This window comes from Leptonychotes weddellii, chromosome 14 (assembly GCF_054177405.1).
Source record: "Leptonychotes weddellii isolate Sample4059 chromosome 14, ASM5417740v2, whole genome shotgun sequence".
Classification (NCBI taxonomy): Eukaryota; Metazoa; Chordata; class Mammalia; order Carnivora; family Phocidae; genus Leptonychotes; species Leptonychotes weddellii.
This window is the reverse complement of record NC_138382.1, coordinates 25613758-25633926: the sequence shown is the minus strand read 5'-3', so window position 1 is coordinate 25633926 and position 20169 is coordinate 25613758. Positions and strand designations below refer to the sequence as shown.

Here is a 20169-nt window from a genome sequence, read left to right as displayed (position 1 = left end):
GTGATGGGTATTAAAGAGGGCACATTCTGCATGGAGCACTGGGTGTTATGCACAAACAATGAATCATGGAACACTACATCTAAAACTAATGATGTAATGTATGGGGATTAACATAACAATAAAAATTTTTTTTAAAAAAAGGTTGGCCACAATTGGACATTTCAAGAATGGCATTGAATTTTCTATGATTCTAATAGAGAAATTCTTTGTCAAAGTAATTTTCATTAAGGCTATCATGATAATGCTTAGTTTAAATTTTCACTACACGAAGTGAATATGAATATTACATTCATGAATCCATGAATATTACATGATGTTACAGACAACATTTTATATTACATTATCCTGATGATATTGATTCTCAGACATATATATCCTTGCTTACGGGAAGCAAAAAGCTCAATGTTAAAATGGTGATAACTGCAGAATTTATGATGCTTCATTGGAGTTAGGTTTTAGAAAAAAGTATCTGGGTGTGTTATTTATAACCAATTTGCATTGTCCTTTCTAAACCATGATTGTTTGTTTTTCTACTCTCTCCTTCTCTCCCTCCCTTCTTCCTTCTTTTTTGCTTTGGTTTTTTGTTTTGTTTTGTTGTTCTTTGTTTTTGCCACTGGGTTATATTAGATCACTTTCCCACCTGTTGCTGCAAGTCAGCCATGTGGCACAAAGTGTGGTCAAGCACTTGCCAAATCTTCCAGGCACGATGTTCTCTGGAGATTGAAAGCTTGGGAATTGCTGAAGATAGGGCAAAAACTGTTGGTAAGAAATCTTTGGAATCTTTTCTCTTTAGCTAGAGAGTTTCTAAATTCAAAGCATTACATCTTTGCTGTTGTACTACTTTGAATTTAGAAACTCTTTAGCTAAGGGGCACAAGAGAACTTTCTGGAAGGATGGAATGTGTTGTGTTCACCGGGATGGTAGTTAGGTAGATGTATACTGTTGTCAAAAGTCACAAATCTGAATTTTATTGTATGCAATTATATCTCATTAAAGTTGATTTTAAAATAAAATATTGCTGGTAATAATAAAACAATAGCAACAGAGGAAACAAAACAGCAAGTAAAATATCGATAAAAACAAATGTAAAAAAATTCGAAGTAGTATATACGATGTAACCAAGTGAAGAAAATGTTATTACTTATATGGTAACAGATGGTGAGCATTGAGTAATGTATAGGATTGTGTATTATTATGTTGTACCCCTGAAACTAGTATAACATTGTATGTGAACTGTACTTCAATAATAATTTTTTAAAGAAGGAAAATGTTATTACTTCAATCATGTGGCTCTAGAATCCCTTCTAGGGAGACAGCTAATATTGGGACATTGTGCAGCCCTCACCACTATCTGTCTGCTGATCTCACTGGATATCCCATTATCCCAATGGATAACTCTGTACCCATTCAACGATAACTTCCCATTCTCTCTTCCCCAGCTCCAGAATCCATTACTACTCTGTGAGTGATTTTTGAGTTGTGATACACTGAAAAAGGGGTAGAGGTGTAAGTTAGCACAGGCCAATGTGGTGTTGCATGTGAGGAAGCCAGGACATGGGAGACAGAGACAGCCAAGGGAAGGAGGAGTCCCAGTCCTGCCTCAATCTCAGGACTCAGGGGAGACTGTAAACTCTTACAATGTGTGAAATCGGAGCATCAAAGCAATTTAATCCTCTTATGCATCAGAAAGGTTTCCGACTAAAGATGAGGTTACAAAAAGCACTTGCTGGTTTCTGCAAGGCTTGCAAAATTCATTTATTTATTCAATAAATATTGACTAAGCACTTACTATGTGCCAGGCACTGGGATGACAATAGTGCCTAAGACACATTCCTCACGCTTAAGGAGTTTACCATCTAGGAGGAAGACAGTAAACAAAAATGCCCGAAGCTTTCTTTTTCTTTTTTTTTCTTTTTCGAGTAAATAGAAGTTTATTAAGTGAAGATACAGAAAAAGCTCTCAAGAGTGAGAGGGGTCCCGACAGGGTTGCCCATCCCCAAAGCTTTCAAGTTATAAGTAATTGCATTTGTAATTAACACAAAGATGAATAAAATTCTCAAAGAGTTTGCAATCTACTGGGGATGCAGTTGGGTGTGAATAACCCTTAATACACAAGTGTGTTCTATAATATTCTTCTAGTAGCAGCTAATATATCCTTTCTTCTTTGAGGCTTTCTGGATGTCCATCTTTATAAGTGGACTTAATCAATCCCTTATCTGTTCTAGTGCCATTTGCACCAGACTTTAATTTTGGATAATCACATTGGATTTAAGTTATTGATGTTCTGGTCTTCCCCACTCCACTGTCATCTCCTCAAGGGCAATTAGTTTACTCAACTTGGCTTCATTTGATTTAATAAACGTTGGCTGAGAACTTGCCATGTACTGGGCACACTGCAAAATGCTAGGGACCCAAAGATATATATCTCCTTAGCTCTTGGTTTCATACTTAAGGAAGCTCACTTCCAGAAATTGTAAAGGACTGAGGGAGGAAACTGAAGAAGGGGGCCTGGGGAGGAAGGTTTTATAATGGTGTGAGAAGAAACAAGCAAGGTCTGAACTAGGGCCAGGGAAGCAGGAATGGAAAGGAGGGAATAAATTCAGAAGACATGCTGGAGATAAGGATCTCCAGGATTTGGCAATTCATTGAGTATGGAGGAAAGTGGAGGCAGAGTTGAAGACAGTGGTTATTTTTCCCCCCCTCTGGTTAAAAGCAAATAAAAGGTTGATTCTGCTTATATGAGAATATACCTAGAATAGGCAAATTCTTAAAGACAATAAGCAGAATAGAAGTTACCAGAGGCTGGGGGAGGAGGGAATGGAGTTCACAGTTCCTTTCTGGGTTGATGAGAAAGATCTGGACATGGATAGTATTGATGACTGCACAAAATTGTGAGTGTACTTAATGCCCTTGAATTATACACTTAAAAATTATTAAAATAGAGGCACCTGGGTGGCTCAGTCAGTTAAACATCTGCCTTTGGCTCAGGTCATGATCCCAGGTTCTTGGGATCGAGCCCCGCATCAGGCTCCCTGCTCAGTGGGGAGTCTGTTTCTCCCTCTCCCTCTGCTGCTTCCCCTGCTTGTTCTCTCTCTTTCTCTCTCTCTCTCTTTCACTCTCTATAAAATAAATAAAATCTTTAAAAAAAAAGACAAAATTTTAAAAATGATTAAAACAGCAAATTTTATGTTATATATATTTTACTGCCATAAAAACTTGAAAAAAAAAACAAGTGAAAGGATATATTTTTAGATAGACAATCAGCAAAATATTTTACACATCAGAATCATTCCTAATTGCAGAATGTATTATCACCATATAGAATTTCAATTATATGACACATTGTATATTACTACATACTTTTCTGGCACACTTTATATAATTAACTCACATGTGTTCACTGAAGAGTATTGTACAGTTGAGCCTTGGACAACACGGGTTTGAATGGCATGGGTCCACTTATGTGCAGATTTTTTTCAGTAAATATAGTACAGTACTGTATTTTTTCTTCCTTATCATTTTCTTAATAACTTTTTTCTCTAGCTTACTTTAGCATAAGAATGCAGTATTAATACATATAATATACAAAATATGTATTAATTGACTATGTTATTGATAAGGCTTCTGGTCAACATTAGCAGTTAAGGTTTTGAGGGAGCCAAATGTTATATGCAGGTTTTCGAACTTCCACCTTGTTCAAGGGTCAACTGTATTCAGTGCTATACAGAATGTGAAGAAATGACTTGCAAAGAGGGTCAATTTCACTTTTAAAAACTATTCGTTGAGTGCCAAATTTCACACTCCATCTCATTTACTCCTCATACAATCATGAGGGAGGTACTAGTTTCATTTATAAATGTTTTTTAAAGCTGGATTGTTTTTAAATAAATCAGCATTTTTCTGATTCATCATTACAAATTGATGTGCAAAGCTACTGAATCTTTTTCAAAACCAATAATTGTCTACTGCATCTTTATGTAGCTAAACAGAGTTTTGAGAGTTTCTAGCATGAAGACCATATTTCAAAGTTACAGCTGTGGTAGTGTCTACTTACATCCATAAATTCTCTTTCTCTTCTATGACACTAGAAGAATTAGTGTCATATAATAAGTCTTGATCATTGGCATGTCTCTTTATGAAGTTCTTTGGTTTAATTTTTATTTTAAAGTTGTGGTTTGTTTAGGGGTGCCTGGGTGGCTCAGTCTGTTAAGTGGCTGCCTTCGGCTCAGGTCACGATCCCAGGTTCTTGGGATAAAGCCTCACATCAGGCTCCCTGCTCAGCGGGGAGCCTGCTTCTCCCTCTCCCTCTCCCTGCCACTCCCTCTGCTTGTGCTCACTCTCTCTCTCTCTCTGTCAAATAAATAAATAAAATCTTAAAAAAAAGTTTCGGTTTGTTTTGCCTCTTGTAAATTTTGTGAAATAGTTTTATTTTCTTATCCTTGAAATTTATATATTGCCCTACATATTCCTTTCACTTAATCTACTAAACTGGAGAAAATTCTTAGAATCTCCAAATAATAGTAAAAATGTTTGTCATATAGTTTTTAAGTCCAGACACAGAAAAAAAGACAATATCATTAAGCCTATTAATCATCACACTTCCACTCCATGAAAGCCACACAAATATTGGCAGTAAGGACAAGGATCATTCAAAAAGAGCCAGAGAGGTTATATTTAGGACATAATTTTTCTTACTTTGGCATGTGTACATTTGAAAATATCCGTGCTTAGGCGCACCTGGGTGGCTCTGTCGGTTAAGCCTCTGACTCTTGATCACAGCTCAGGTCTTGATCTCAGGGTCATGAGTTCAAGCTCTGTGTTGGTTTCCATGCTGGGCATGGAGCCTACTTAAAAAAAAAGGAAAGAAAATATAAGTGCTTAAACTAAGTTATTTATAATATTCATTCACTTTATGACTTTTAATTAAGAGAAATTTGAAATGTATTGCCTAATACAGATTTAGTGTTGTAAGAGATCAGATATTTCCACAGCAGTGCTTGCAGATGTCAGAAGCACTCCAGTGTAGGTCAGCAAGGGAGCTGCCGACCATCAGGGGGTCTGCTATTGTTTTATGCATGTTAAACTTAAAAAAAAAAATGATTGTAACCTTCAAGAATGGGCAAAACCATAGAGACAGAAAGCAGATTAGCAGTTGCCGAGGTCTAGGGAGAAAGGGGGAATGAAGAGTAGCTGCTTCATGAATACCGGGTTTCCTTTTGGAGTGATGAAAACGTTCTGGAGCTAGATAGGGGTGATGGTTGCACGGCATCTTGAACACACTAAATGCCACTGAATTTTCACTGTCACGTGGTTAAAACAGTGAAGTTTATGTTATATGTATTTTACTACAATAAAAAAGTAACCTTACGGGCGCCTGGGTGGCTCAGATGGTTAAGCGTCTGCCTTCGGCTCAGGTCATGATCCCAGGGTCCTGGGATCGAGTCCCGCATCGGGCTCCCTGCTCCTTGGGAGCCTGCTTCTCCTTCTGTTTCTCTCTCTCTCTATCATGAATAAATAAATAAAATCTTTAAAAAAAAAAAAGTAACCTTACTACAAAATGATAATTTTAAATTATATACAAGCATAAGAAGGAGATAAACATCACCAGCAATTCCACTACCCAGATGGAACCAGTGTTGCCACTTGGGTGACTATCCTCCCAGTTGTGTTCCTATACACATAATTATGTTTCTGTCTTAGTTAAGTAACATAAAACAGAAAGACAGGAGTTCTCTGGAGACCATGGGCAGAAATGCAGCTGGGCCTCAGAAAAGGGCCAAGGCCTCTGGGAGCTGAAGGGTCATTGAGAGGTTGGGCAGTATGCCCTGTTCTGATCTCTTCTCTGTGGGCTCTGTGGGTCAGATTTCGTCTTTTCTTAGTTATCTTTCTTCACTTCTCCATCCACATGGCAGATTGCCATGTACCCGCTGACATGTCAGCTATCCACAAATGGGCTGGTTCTCTCAGACCCAATTCCAAATTCTGCTCATGTTTTTTTGGTCACCTTTAGCCAGGGGATTCAGGTCAGGCAATATGAACAAGAACTAATTCAGATCATTTGCTCTGAAAAATTTTGAGACAGAAAGATATCATCCGCTTTAGCTATTTTCCAAGGCATGAAAAAATCATAATGATAATAACAGTTTATTCTAGAGGAACTTTAACAATATATTGTACACATACAGTTGAAAACAATTTTCTACATTAGTAGATATGTCACAACCAATGGCAAAAGTAGGTGTGATTTTATTAATTAATTAAAAAGTTGATGTATACTATATTTTCAGTGAAGTCATCAATTTGGCACTTCAGATGGAATGCTCTGGAATTATTTTTTCTTAATTTATTCTCTGATTGAAGGTCAGGCAGCACTTAGGATGCACGTTCATAGGAGAGGATTTTAAGTAAGTATTCCTTTTTTTTTTTAAGATTTTATTTATTTATTGGGGAGAAAGAGAGCATGAGCAGGGAGGAGGGGCAGACGGAGAAGGAGAAGCAGACTCCCTGCTGAGCAGGGCTTGATTCCAGGACCCCAAGATCATGACTTGAGCCGTAGGCAGATGCTTGACCAACTGAGCCACCCAGGTACCCTAAGTAAGTATTCTTTTTAACTGAAAAGGGCAATTTGGGGTTTTGTTAAAAACAGTTTCATTGAAGGATAATTTACATTCTACAAAATCCTCCTATTGTAAGTGTACAATTCAGTTTAATAAGTTTATGAAGTTGTGCATCCATCACTACAATCTCATTTTAGAGCTTTTTCTTCACCCACAGCAGACCCCTCTGCCTAATTGGAGTCAATCCCATTTCCACCTTTAGCCCAAGGCAACCACTAATTTATTTTCAGTTTCCATGAATTTGTAAAAAGGACAATTTTATAAAAATTTTTATAGACTTTGTGGAGCCCTCATATCATCATATACGAATAATGTCCAATTTAATGAGTGAGAGATAATAATTTCTTATTTGATCTTCATTAGAATATGTACTTCATTCACTAGCCCGTTTTTCTACCGTTTTGAATTTTCATTCAAAATTATACTTGCAAATAGTTAAAGTATGTAAGTATGTATTTATAGGGAGTGATCTCATTTTTAAGTCCTCCTGAATTATCCCCCATCAGCAGCTGCTCCCTGCCCCTATCAGCTCTGTCCTTTTTTCTGCCAGTCACCATCTGGAACTCATGGGCTCTAGAATAGGATGCTGCTTTGTCCACACAGGCGCAGGGAGCATGAATGAGGAGCCAGCCAGACTTTCCTTTCTGCCTTGTTCCATATTGTTCATATGACTACTACCCATGCTTCTGAGGATACACCATGCTCACCAGATGTTTGGAATTATCACATAGGAGAGGAAAAATTCAGAAGTATACACTGAAAAGTCTTCCTGAAGTCCTAGGTATAAGTGCTGAAGGAGCTAAACCTTCCACAGGGACTCCTCCTCTTTCCTGTTTGAATCTCTTTCTTCTCTGTTAAAGTATCTCCTTCTAAACCCTGTCATACATAGATGTCCCCCACCCCTGCCACTTTCCAAGAAACTCTAGTCCCAGCACATAAGGATTGGTCTTACTGGAGATCCACACCTCTCTCTCAGCAGTCTAAATGCTCAAGTATGAGTTATTGGAATTATACTCCAGAGAAGAGGGCCTGAAAACCAAAGTTGGTGGTGGCTCTCCAAGTGTCAGAACAGGTGGGCATAGGTGTGAGGGAAGACTGGTGCTCCAATCTCAGGAAGAGTGTCAGTATCTGTGGGTCACTTAAAATCGAGTTCTCTTGATATCTCTCCTCCAGTGGAAGTTGAACATATCTTTTATTCTCTGGACTGTCCAGGCTAACTAATGAATAAAATACACAAATACATTATCATGTTCATCATACCATCTCCCAAGGACAAATTTTAATTCTCAGAAGTAGTGCAGTAAACCCTTGAGGAGGAAGAGAAGTATTTTCCTGCTGAGTCATAATTTATAAGCCACTTCTCAATCAATAAAATCTGTCCTGTGCATTATTTACTGCACAGATATAATATAAACAGTATTGGTTCTTTTCCCTCATCCCCCCCTCTCCACTCTCTGCTTTCAAATTTGACCTCTCAGGTATTCTAGGAAGACAAAGAAAACCTAGTTAGCTCATAAACTGTACCTTTTACGCCTGCGCCCTTAGCTGTATTAGACCTAGCTGAGGCTGTAAAATCAGTACTCGTAAGTTCTTGACTAAATTCTTGGCCAAGGTCATACTCTGTCTAGGGAGGATGAGAGGTTATGATTTCATTCTTCTAGTTGTAAGCACAAAAATTATTATATGCTCTTAATCTACATTAATTTTACTTACTTTATTTACTAAACAACTCATAGATATAGTGGTATTTTGTTAGTCCTGTCCAGGGATGGTTTCCAACTATCACCAACACAATCTGTTGATAAGATAAAGCTGAGTTTATTGCTTGGCTTGGTAAGAACCACACCTCCTCAGAGCTTTGGCAGGGTCTCAAAGAGGGGAAGGTCAGGCCAGAATTTATTGAGAATTTGAAGTTTGTCTTAAGATAGGTCTTTCAATACAGGGATTTGATTAGAATCGGGTAAAGATCAAATAAAACAGTCAGGATTGGTGGAAACAATAAGGACTGGGCTGAGGCTAGGGCTTCAAAGAATTGTAGGGCACAAACTGCCTGTTGATGTCTTCTATTGGAGACTTTCTTTTGGGAAGTTCTGTGATGAACTCTCAAAGCTTGCTGGGGAAAGCAACTCCCAGAAAAGTAATGAAGATGGAGGAATAAAAAAAAAAAATTATGTAATGTAGAGAATAAGGTAAGTGAAATAGTTTCAGTTCTCAGTGTCCAGGGTGGGTTGGATGTAGATGGGTTTGGTTCTTAGTCCCTTTCCAATCTCTCCAAGCGAGTTAAACTGTTGAAACAGATAAATTCCCAAATGTATGATGGCTCAACTGTGAAAGAACTTTACTTTTCACTCAGGTTAAGTCCAAAATAGGTGTTCCTGATTAATATATGGTTCTCCTCCTTGGGGAAAGAAGGACTCCAGCTTTTTAGAAACTGAGCTCCATTATCTCTTAAGGCAATGACCCCCATGTTTGAGCAGTCACCAGAATCACCTGGAGGTTTTACTAAACCATAGGTTGCTGGGTCTTATCCCTAAAGTTTCTTGTCACATGACCCCACCTAGATACACAGAGAGCTAGAAAATCTTATCCCTTTGACTGAAAAAGAATTTTTGTAGAAAATGAACCTTATTGTACAACTATCCAATTTCTCTCTAGCCTATCATGTAACTACCAAAACTCCAAGAACACCCATCTTCCCACACATAGAGCATTCTCAATTCCTCCCAAGACCCATCCAATTTACTACATCCAGGTGGTACACAGTCCTCTTGATGAAACCCAAAAGTGACTCCTCATGGTTTATAGACTATAAAGCAGAAAGTTGTCGGCTCTACAATATATAATGGTGGACCAAGGACAGGATAAAATGCCCATTCAGACAAGAAAAATGAAGAAACACAGCAGTCATAGCAATTTGTCCATAGCAATGACAAAATCCTGCAGGGCAGGCATTGATAGTGGTGGGAGAGCAGTTCATTTAGTGGATTCCAAGCATGTTGTCTAGAAAGAACTCCCTTTGGCCATAATCTCTGTGACCCCTTGTGGTCATGAATTCATTGTGACACTTAATAGGCTTCTGATCTATTTGCATCCAGGCAGTTCAATGTGCTTATAACTGCACCCAGGGCAGAATTCTGAAGCCTAAATCTATTTCTCCATTTCTTTGCCCCCTATTGCTCTCTTAATGGGGACTACATTGAGGCCTTTTGAAACAGTAAATGAGAATGCTGCATTCTTTTTTTTTTTTTTTAAGATTTTATTTATTTACCTATTTGGGAAAGAGAGAGAGTGAGAGAGAGAGCACAAGTGGGGGGGGGGGTGTAGGTGGATGAATAAGCAGACTCCCTGCTGAGCCTGGGATCATGACCTGAGCGAAGGCAGACACTTAACCAAATGAGCCACCGAGGTGCCCCATAATGCTGCATTCTTGAAGGATTGTTGCTTTAGGTATAAGTTTTGGTACCAAAGACATCTTTCAGTCTTGTCTCTTACTGTTGGGGTCTTGCAGTCAGTTTCTGTAACCCTTAGAAGTCCCAAATGTTTGGATTTTCTCTATTACCTTCCATTTCTGCCTACAAGCTGGCCAGTTCTTCCCAGATGTCAATCTTTTTTTAATAATAACTTGCTAAAAGCAGAAAGTAAATGTCAGCATACACTATCATGCCAAATCTTACCAACCATTTCCACTAAAGCTACTGACTCGTAGACTCTGGTCTTTCCAACTCATCAGTTAGACAGTTTTGCCAAATATGTTATGGCTGCATGAACTGAATCTGTGTTTATTTGGCTTTTGATACTAGCTTCTTTAACTGCTTCCCCTCATCACTAACTGAGCTTCACATATTTTAGATTTTTGTCCTATCAATATCATATTTCTAATACTAATTTCTGTGTTAGTTAAGGTAAATCTGGCTGCTATAACAAATGAACCAAAAAATTTAATAGCTCAGTCATAATAGATGCTTATTTCTCATTCATGTACAGTTCCACGAGATTCTTAATTGCTGGCAGCTTCCATCATTGTAGTGATAGGCCTGACTGGAGCTCTGCTATCTCCTAGGCTTCAGTGTCCTTGGTTTGATTCTCTGCATCTAGCTTACAGTCAGAAGAGATTGTGGGTTAGGCATATCCTCTTCTTAACATTGCTGGTCTGGAAACATCACTTCTGCTCACATTTTGTTATTGAGAATAAGTCACATGGCCATACCTAGGTGTAAAGAATGAGAAAACATTAGTCACTACCTGCGTAATCCCTTTGTGGCAAAACTCTACACTGTGGAAGGGAAGCACAAATCTGTGGTGGCCATCTAGTTGTGTGTCACACCAGCAGCCTTATCATGAGAACCATCCAGTCAAAATCTAACTTGGATATAGGTATTCTACCAGTTAAAATGGCTTTGGACTGTTAGTAATATATTTCAGAAATAAGAGTGACTTAAACAAGATCAGAGTTTATTTCTCTCTCACATAAGACATGCAGAACTGGGCAGTCTTCCTAGATGTGGCTGTTTCATCAAGTCATCCCAAACTCAGATTCCTTCTACCTTTCTGCTTTACCATCCTTAGCTCTTACCTTCTGTTTTTCAAAATGGCTGCTAGGTCTCTAGACATCACATTCACATTTCAGGCTTGAAGAGGGAAGAAGGGTGAAAATACAGAAGAGTCTATTTTTTAAAGAAGTTTCCTGAGATTCCACTTAACAACATTGGTTGATATCTCATTGACAATGACCATATCTAATTTCAAGGAAGGATGGTAGATATAGAATTTAGCTAGACACAATGATACACCAACAATATAGGCATTTTATCATGAAGAAAGAAGGGGAGGTCAAGATGGAGTAGTACACGTGAGAGCCTCGCCCTTGGTGAATTGTGGATGATTGTGGTGGGGTCTTTATGATGGTACCATAGGTGCTGGTATCTTTCAAGCAATCAAAGTTTTTTGCAATTCTCCAGTGGGAGTAAACCACAGACTGTGAGGGAGTTTGACAGGTATTAAAACCAGGGCTCTGCAATTGGGAGGTAGCTTTGCAGTTTAGGGAGGTTTATTTTCCATGATTGACTGCAGTATGGTTCAAGTTAGAGGGAAAGAAGATCCCTGGAACTCCATCACAAGTGGTGCCTTAACAGGAGCCATACTGGCAGCAAGAAATGGACCAGGGGTCATGGTTGGGTCAGCTGCAATGGGTGGCATTCTCCTAGCTTTAATTGAAGGTGCTGGTATCTTATTGACAAGATTTGCCTCTGCACAATTTCCCAGTGGTCCTCAGTTTGCCGAAGACCCCTTTCTGTTGCCTTCAGCACAGTTACCATCCTCACTTTCTGGAGACTATTGACAATATCCATAGGACTTCTTTCCTAAGATTTTTTAGACGAATGAGCTATAGTTCAAGAAGGAATTTCAGAAGGTAAGCTAGAGTCTGTTTTTAAAACCACAGGTGGGACAGCTATGGCCAAATAGGCTTTGAAGAGACACTTAGCTCTTTTTTCTATTTAAAGGAACATGGGGGATGGGACACCTGGGTGGCTCAGTGGGTTAAGCCTCTGCCTTCGGCTCAGGTCATGATCCCAGGGTCCTGGGATCGAGCTCCATGCCAGGCTCCCTGCTCTGTGGTGAGCCTGCTTCTCCCTCTCCCTCTGCCTGCCGCTCCCCCTGCTTGTGCTCTCTCTCTCTCTGTCAAATAAATAAAAATCTTTAAAAAAGTTTATAAAAAAAATAAAGGAACATGGAGGAGAGGAGAAGCAGATGTTAGAGGATAATAAATTTATTTATTCACATCTGGATTACATTTGTGATAAAAATAAATGTCTGATATCTTTAAAAGAAAATCTAATAAATGCTTAGAAGATGAAGGACCAGAGGGCAAACAACAATGAAACGTGACCCTCATTTCCTTGGGGACTTCTCTGCCTGGTTTTGTGTATTCTGTAAGTCAAACAATAAAAAACTCCTGGAAAAAAAAAAAAGAAAGAAGGGGAGAATAGATATTTGGGTAGTCAGATAGTGCCATAGTGTCATTCTAAATATAGAAAGGAGGAACATGTAGCTTCTTGCTACATATCAGGGTAATAATGGTTCAAGATGGCACATTGGGTACTTTATTCCCTCTGGTTAATCAAATGAATAGGGTAAGTGTAAAAACTACAAATATTTTTAGTGTGTGTCCTTTTCCAAGAGTCAAATTCCAATTTATAATGTCTAAATTATTAGCAATTAACATCCCTATTTGTGTGTTGAACAAATTTCCTATGCTTCAATCTGGTGTTTCCCCAACCACACCACACATATTCACTTATGAAGTGTGTCAGTTAATTAACATATGTTAATTTAATCTCTACAATGTACTCTACAACTTGAAAGTTGCTGGAGAAAATGAAAAAAAGACATAGGACACAAGGACCTTGAATTCAGGGACTATTAAGTTGAATATATAAGATCAAATAATATTCTCTTTTTTTTTTTTAAAGATTTTATTTATTTATTTGAGAGAGAGAGAATGAGAGAGAGCACATGAGAAGGGGGAAGGTCAGAGGGAGAAGCAGACTCCCCGCCAAGCAGGGAGCCCGATGCGGGACTCGATCCTGGGACTCCAGGATCATGACCTGAGCCGAAGGCAGTCGCCTAACCAACTGAGCCACCCAGGCGCCCCAAATAATATTCTAATACATATCAAAAGACTTACAGGTTTTGCAAACTTTCAGATCTATCAAATCTACTCAGAAAAATACAAACTGAGGAAATTATCATGGGCATATGGAAAGAATTAACTATAAGCATGGTCATTAAAGTATTGATTATAAAAACAGTAAACTAAAAAACTGCAATTTCAATAACAGGAATTGCTCCAGAAATTATGGTGCTCCCATGAAACTGAATACAATGTTATCTAGATGACTGCAAAAGAATATTTCAACATATAATACACATTCATGATTTATTGTTAGGTGGAAAACACATCTTACTGAAAAAGATGTACTTTTTGCATTGTCAGTGTTGTCTATAAGCTATCTCCCTCTTCTCTGAGAACTGTCCTTCAGATCACAGAGACCCCAGTCCACCTTTTTACCAGTGACTTGTGTCTGCTGATTGGATCTCCTGGCCCAAGCTGGGCAACCAAATTCTGCCTTTTAGTAATTTGAAATTGAGATTTGCAAATGCCAGTCTGTTTCTATTGGTGACTTGAATACAGCATGAATAACTCAGGTGCTGGTTTACAGTGATGTACATTTAACCATATATATGGGGAAGCAAAGAAGTGTATCTATAGAGAGAAAAGAATGAAGCACATCTATAACGAGGGGAACTGAGGCCAGAAACCATGTGTTTTCAGAAGGTTCTGATGACCAATTCTAGGTTCTAACCCTGACTTTGGAGTCCATTAGACACCCTGTTTCCTTTTAATAATTCTCTTTGTTCTCTAAGCTGGTCTGACAGGCTTACTGTTACTTGCAACCCATGTCAGATCTCCTATTCAAAACCAAGAGTAATTTCTAAGAATATAGGAATACCATCATTGCTTATTAGGAGGTATCTGGGCATTTGTGACAGTATATAGGGCAAATTGATGCTAAAAATTGTTTCCTTATACTCGTGACTTGATGAAATTCTCATGGGCAAGGTTCTTAAAAACATCTTGGGGAATGAATGCTCTTTTGGATGAAAAATGTACCTGGTTTGTGCAGATACTTTCCTCTTGTTAGAGCTTAAAAATCCCTTTGAAATATTGTGGGAAACCATTTCCTCCCTAGATTTGTCTTTGTAAGAGGACTTTTTGGAACTCAAGTTTGAGTCTGTTGCCAAACAGAACATTGAGGAAATTATTTTGGAGAATTTTTATAGTAAAATATCTTCCTGTTACACTCAAAACAAGTGATCAGACATTTTTATCCTATTTCATCTACATCTATTTGCAAAGCTATTTTATTTGCACTTTTATCTGTGAAGACATCATTTAAAAGGACTTACATTATGCTCAGTCTCCCACAATAACTAGAATAGAAGATTTTGTAGCAATCAAGCAGCTTGAAATGCTCTTATTGATATGCTTTCAAAGTGAAAAAAATCTTGCTTTGTCTCACTCAGGTTTTAATTTATCTTGAAACTTTAAAATACATTTTAAAAAGAGTCAGGTTTGAAGTATATATTGTTAAAAAAGAGACAAAATACCTCAAATAGAGTCACTTGTGCTAAGTCCCACATCACCAAACTGAGACTTAATACCTAACTTAATTATAGTTTCAACCTCTCCTGGGAGTGGAATTTTAAATCAATCTGGAATTATCTGGTTAGCACTAGTGAGATAATCTTTCTGATAGGCCCTTGCTATCTTCTAAAGGAAGGTGACCTTGTCACAAAAAATCCATTCTTGGCTACTAACTTTCTTATCCTTCCCCCCTTCTGCTTAGAAGTCATTTTGTACAACTCCTTGGAGCTCCCTTCTATCTGCTAGATGGAATGCTGCCTGATTCATGAATCACTGAATAAAGCCAATAAGATCTTTAAAATTTACTCAGATGAATTTTGTTTGTTTAACAATATTGGTGGCAGTGGTGGGATCTGAGGGAAACTTCTGTTGGCTTTAGGGACAATGAGAAACACAGGCACTGGTACCCATGAACCCTTTGCATTCTCTTTCTTTTTTTTAAAGATTGTATTTATTTATTTTAGAGAGAGAGACAGAGAGAAAGAGAGAGAGAGCCTGCATGTGAGAGCATGAGTGGGGGGAGGGACAGAAGGAAAGGAAGAGAGAGAATCCCAAGCAGACTCCCTGCTGAGCATGGAGCCTGCCTCTGGGCTCATCTCACGACCCATGAGATCATGACCTGAGCTGAAACCAAGAGTAGGACGCTTAACTGACTCTGCTACCCAGACACCCCTGAATTCTCTGTCCTCCTTGTCATTTCTGAGGGTCATAAGTAAGTTCCTCTCCATTCTGAACTTCACTTTCTTTCTGTCAAGCTCACAATCTAATTGGCTTTCCAGTCCAGGGCTTAGCATGTCAGCTTGAGCTGGCAGATGGTTCCACCTGGAACCCAAGTCTCTAGCCCTTGGTTAAGTCTGTAGTTCTGCATTTGATTGGAACCTTCAGCTCTTGGTTCAGTTCCAAGATTCCACATTAGGAAGTATTGGTTGTTCAATCTGCAGTCCTCATTTGTTTGGATTTGCTGGTTCAGTACTATCTCCAGTCCCTAGTTCCACGTTGACAATTGCTGGTGATACACTCATGAACTCTACTGGCCAGTCCACAGTAACATCTCTTTGGTTACTGCTGATGTGTTGATGTGCACATGTTTATCTTGTTTTGTGTAAATAAAATTAGTGGGCATGGGTCGACTTAAAAGCTATTAAAATGCTAACCGCTTAACACAAAGACTTCTGTGTTAACAGAACTTGGTCATGGATTGGGTTAGATTGACACTAGGTCGCCTGCCAACCTCAAGAAAATTTCCATGCAGTGAGGCACACTGTAAAACACCACACAATCCCCAACTCAGTGGCATGCTCCTCTTAGGCATTAATTTGGCTCTGAGAGACTCAAGGCTTAGCTAAAGAAATGGGACGCTTAGTTCCAAAGAGTTGAGCATGCCACCTTCCAGCACAACTGTTTATTTTATATCTAAGAATTGTGGTCCCGGAAGCTGTAGATATCTACAAAAATGGCAAAATCTTACTAAAATTTGTGTCCTGAGAACTTAGCTTGGTAACTGTCAGGTTGGGGGCCCCAATATATGGCTAGACAGAAATATGGGTTAAACTCCATTTGTAGCTAGGGTCCTGCCAACCCTCAATCTAAAATTATAATGGCCAATATGAGAAATGATTCAATTAGACAAGATCATTCATTTAAGAAGTGAACTTCAAAGCAAGGGCTCCCAAATCAACAAATAGAATGGGACACCTATTTTAATTGGCATGCAGAAGCCTCCAAAGGCTTCAAAATTCCAAAATAGCTTTATTGAAAGTTTCATTGCAAATGGTTAATGAAAAGTTAAAGATATAAAAAGTACCTAAAATAAAAGACTATAAGACTGACTCCTACAGTTCCCTTCTTTCTTCCTTATTTTTTTTTTAAAGTACTATTCTAGTAATCCTGAGTTGTCTTTCCACTCTGAAGACACTACAAGACATAAAAGTCCACCAAGTCAGTGGCCCTACAGATGCCTCCATATTTATCCTTGAAGGAGGACCCCATAGGGCCCCTCCTAGGATTGATGGTATTCTTGAGGGATTTTCTGATACACTATGATATTCCTTTAAACAGCCAAGAGGAAATTAAAATTAATGGAAAACTTTGCCAAATTTTGATAGATATCAGAGCTTGCAGATGAGATCCTGAGAAAATTGGCAGAAGCCAATCAAGGGTAAATGGAGAAGGGGGAAGATGGTGGCAGAGTAGGAGGACCCTAGGCTTGCTTGGTGTCACAAATACAACTAGATAACTATCAAATCATCCTAAATACTCCAGAAATCAACCTGAAGCCTGGCAAAACAAACTCCACAACTAAAGCTAGAGAAGAGGCCACATCAAAGAAGGTAGGAAGTGCAGAGACCTAGTTTAGGGGAGAAATGGATCATGGGTGCTGCAGAGGGGAGGGAGCCATGGTCACGGAGAAGGGTGAGAGAGAGGAGCACAGAGGGGGACACATAAGGAGAATGTTATTGGCTTGGAAAGTGAGAGGGGCTGAATTTTGAGAGTTCTTGCAACCAGAGAGTCTTAAAGCCTGAGGTTGCTAACACTAAGCCCCACCCCCTGCACTCTTGTGGAATTGCCCTTCTCAGTCAAGCTTACCTCAGTCCCAGAACAGTGGGTCCCCTACCCTAGAAGACCAGCACAAAAACCTACCCCTACCATGTCTCCTGACCAGAAAGTTTTACATGGCCTTGGTTCCCTCATTTCACAAGGTGACCAGAAGACACGTAGTTAAAACTTGTAATTTTCAGGCCGGTAACTAAACAGTGCCCACAGAAGGCAAGGAGAGTTTCCACATGACTGGCCTGAAAGCTAGAATAGCCAGAACACAACAGCAGAGTGCATGTAGCACACACTGAAGATAGCCCCTAATGTGCTAGGCCCTGACCGCTTCTTCATAAGCCCATTACATTCAGGAGCAGGAGACATAACTGGCTCCTCTAACACACAGATGCAGACAAACACTTAGACAAAATGAGAAGACAGAGGAATATATCCCAAATCAAAGAACGAGATAAGACCACAGCCAGAGATTAAGCAAATAGTAGAAATAATATGCCTGATGGAGAATTTAAAGCAATGATCATAACGATACTCACCGGACTTGAGAAAAGAATAGAAGACAATGAGACCCTGACAACAGAGATAAATGAGTTAAAAAAGAAACAGATGAAGAGTGCAGTAAATGAGATTAGAAACATACTTGATGCAATAAACAGCATAAACAGGAAGAAGAGGAATGGATTAGTGTCCTAGAAGACAAACTAATGGAAAGCAACGAAGCTGAACAAAATAGAGAAAGAATTATGCAAAACAAGAATAGATTTAGGGAACTCAGGGACTCCATAATAGTAACATTCTGGCGTCCCAGAAGAAGAGAGAGAAAAAGAGGCAGAAAACTTATCTGAATTAATAGCTGAAAACTTCCCTAATCTGGGGTAAGAAACAAATATCCAGATCCAGGAGGTATAGATAATCCCCAACAAAATCAGCAAAAATAGATCCACACCAAGATATATTATAATTAAGCTGGCAAAATATAGCAATGAGGAAATAATCTTAAAAACAGCAAGACAAAAGAAGACAGTTACTTATAAGGGAAAACCCATAAGGCTATCAACAGATTTTTCAACAGAAACTCTCCAAACCAGAATAGACTGGCATGATATATTCAAAGTACTGAGTGGGAAAAACCTGCAGCCAAGAATACTCTATCCAGCAAGGCTAAAATTCAAAATAGAAGGAGAAATAAAGAGTTTCACAGACAAAAACTAAAGGAGTACATCACCACGAAATCAGCCCTGCAAGAAATACTAAAAGGGACTCTGTGAGTGGAAAAAAAGACCAAAAGTGACAATATGAGGGTAAGAAACACAAAAGCAGTAAAAATGAATATTTCTATTAAAAATCAGTCAAGGAAATCACAAAATAAAGGATATAAAATATGACAACATATACCTAAAATGTGGGGGGGGGGGACAGGAGTAAAAAATAGATTCAAATTTAAATGACCATCAACTTAATACAGACTGCTATATTAAGAAGATGTTACATACAAACCTAATGGTAACCACAAATCTGAAACTATTAGTAAATATGCAAAGAATAAAGAGAAAGAAATCCAAATATATCACTAAAGAAAACCTGCAAATCATAAAAGAGAGAAAGATAAGAAAGGATCAGAGAATATCTCCAGAAGAACCCACAAGTCATAAAATGGCAATAAATACATATCAATAATTACTTTGAATGGAAATGGACTGAATGCTCTGATCAAAAGACATAGGGTATCAGAATGGATAAAAAACGAGTACCCACCTATATGTTGCCTATAAGAGACTCATTTTAGACCTAAAGACACATGCATATTGAGACTGAGGGGATGGAAAAACATTTGTCATGCAAATGGCTTTCAATGAAAAGCCAGAATAGCAATACTTATGTGAGACAAACTAGTCTTTAAAACAAAGTCTGTAACAAGAGACAAAGGTGGACACTATATAATAATAAAGGAAACAATCCAACAAAAAGATATAATAATTGTAAATATTTATGCACCCAACATGGGAACACCCAAATACATAAAACAGTTAATAACAAACATAAAGGAACTAATTGATAATAACACAATAATAGTAGAGTACTTTAATACCCCACTTACATCAATGGACAGATCATCTAAATAGAAAATCAACAAGGAAACAATGGCTTTGAATGGCTGGACCAGATGGGCTTAACAGATATATTCAGAACATTCCATCCAAACTTAGCAGGAAGCACATTCTTTTCAAGTGCACACAAAACTTCTTCCAGAATAGATGACATATTAGGTCACAAAACAGGGCTCAACAAATTGGAGAAAATCAAAGTGGTACCATTCACCTTTTCTGACCACAAGAAAATTGGCAAATACACGGAGGCTAAACAATAGACTACTAAACAATGAATGGGTCAGCCTGGAAATAAAAGGAGAAATAAAAAATACTTGGAAACAAATGAAAATGAAAACACAATGGTCAAAAATCTTTGGGATGCAACAAAAGTAGATCTAACAGGGACATATGTAGCAATACAGGCTTACCTCAAGAAGCAAGAAAAATTGTAAATAAATAACCTTACCTTAGACGTAAAGGAGCTAGAAAAAGAACAACAAAGGAAGCCTAAAGCCAATAGAAGGAAGGAAATAATAAAGATTAGAGGAGAAATAAATAATATAGAAACTAAAAAAATAATAGAACTGTTTAATTGAAATGAGGAGCTGGTTCTTTGAAAAAATCAATAAAATTGATAAACCTCTAGCCAGGTTTATCAAAAAGAAAAGAGAAAGGATCCAAATAAATAAAATCAGAAATGAGAGAG

The 20169-nt window shown here is 38.3% G+C and overlaps 1 pseudogene; it reads left to right on the top strand.

The window, feature by feature from the left end:
* The first annotated feature begins 11452 nt into the window (after nt 1-11452).
* LOC102747347 (mitochondrial import inner membrane translocase subunit Tim17-A pseudogene) lies at nt 11453-11967 on the top strand (annotated as a pseudogene).
* Nucleotides 11968-20169: the final 8202 nt, after the last annotated feature.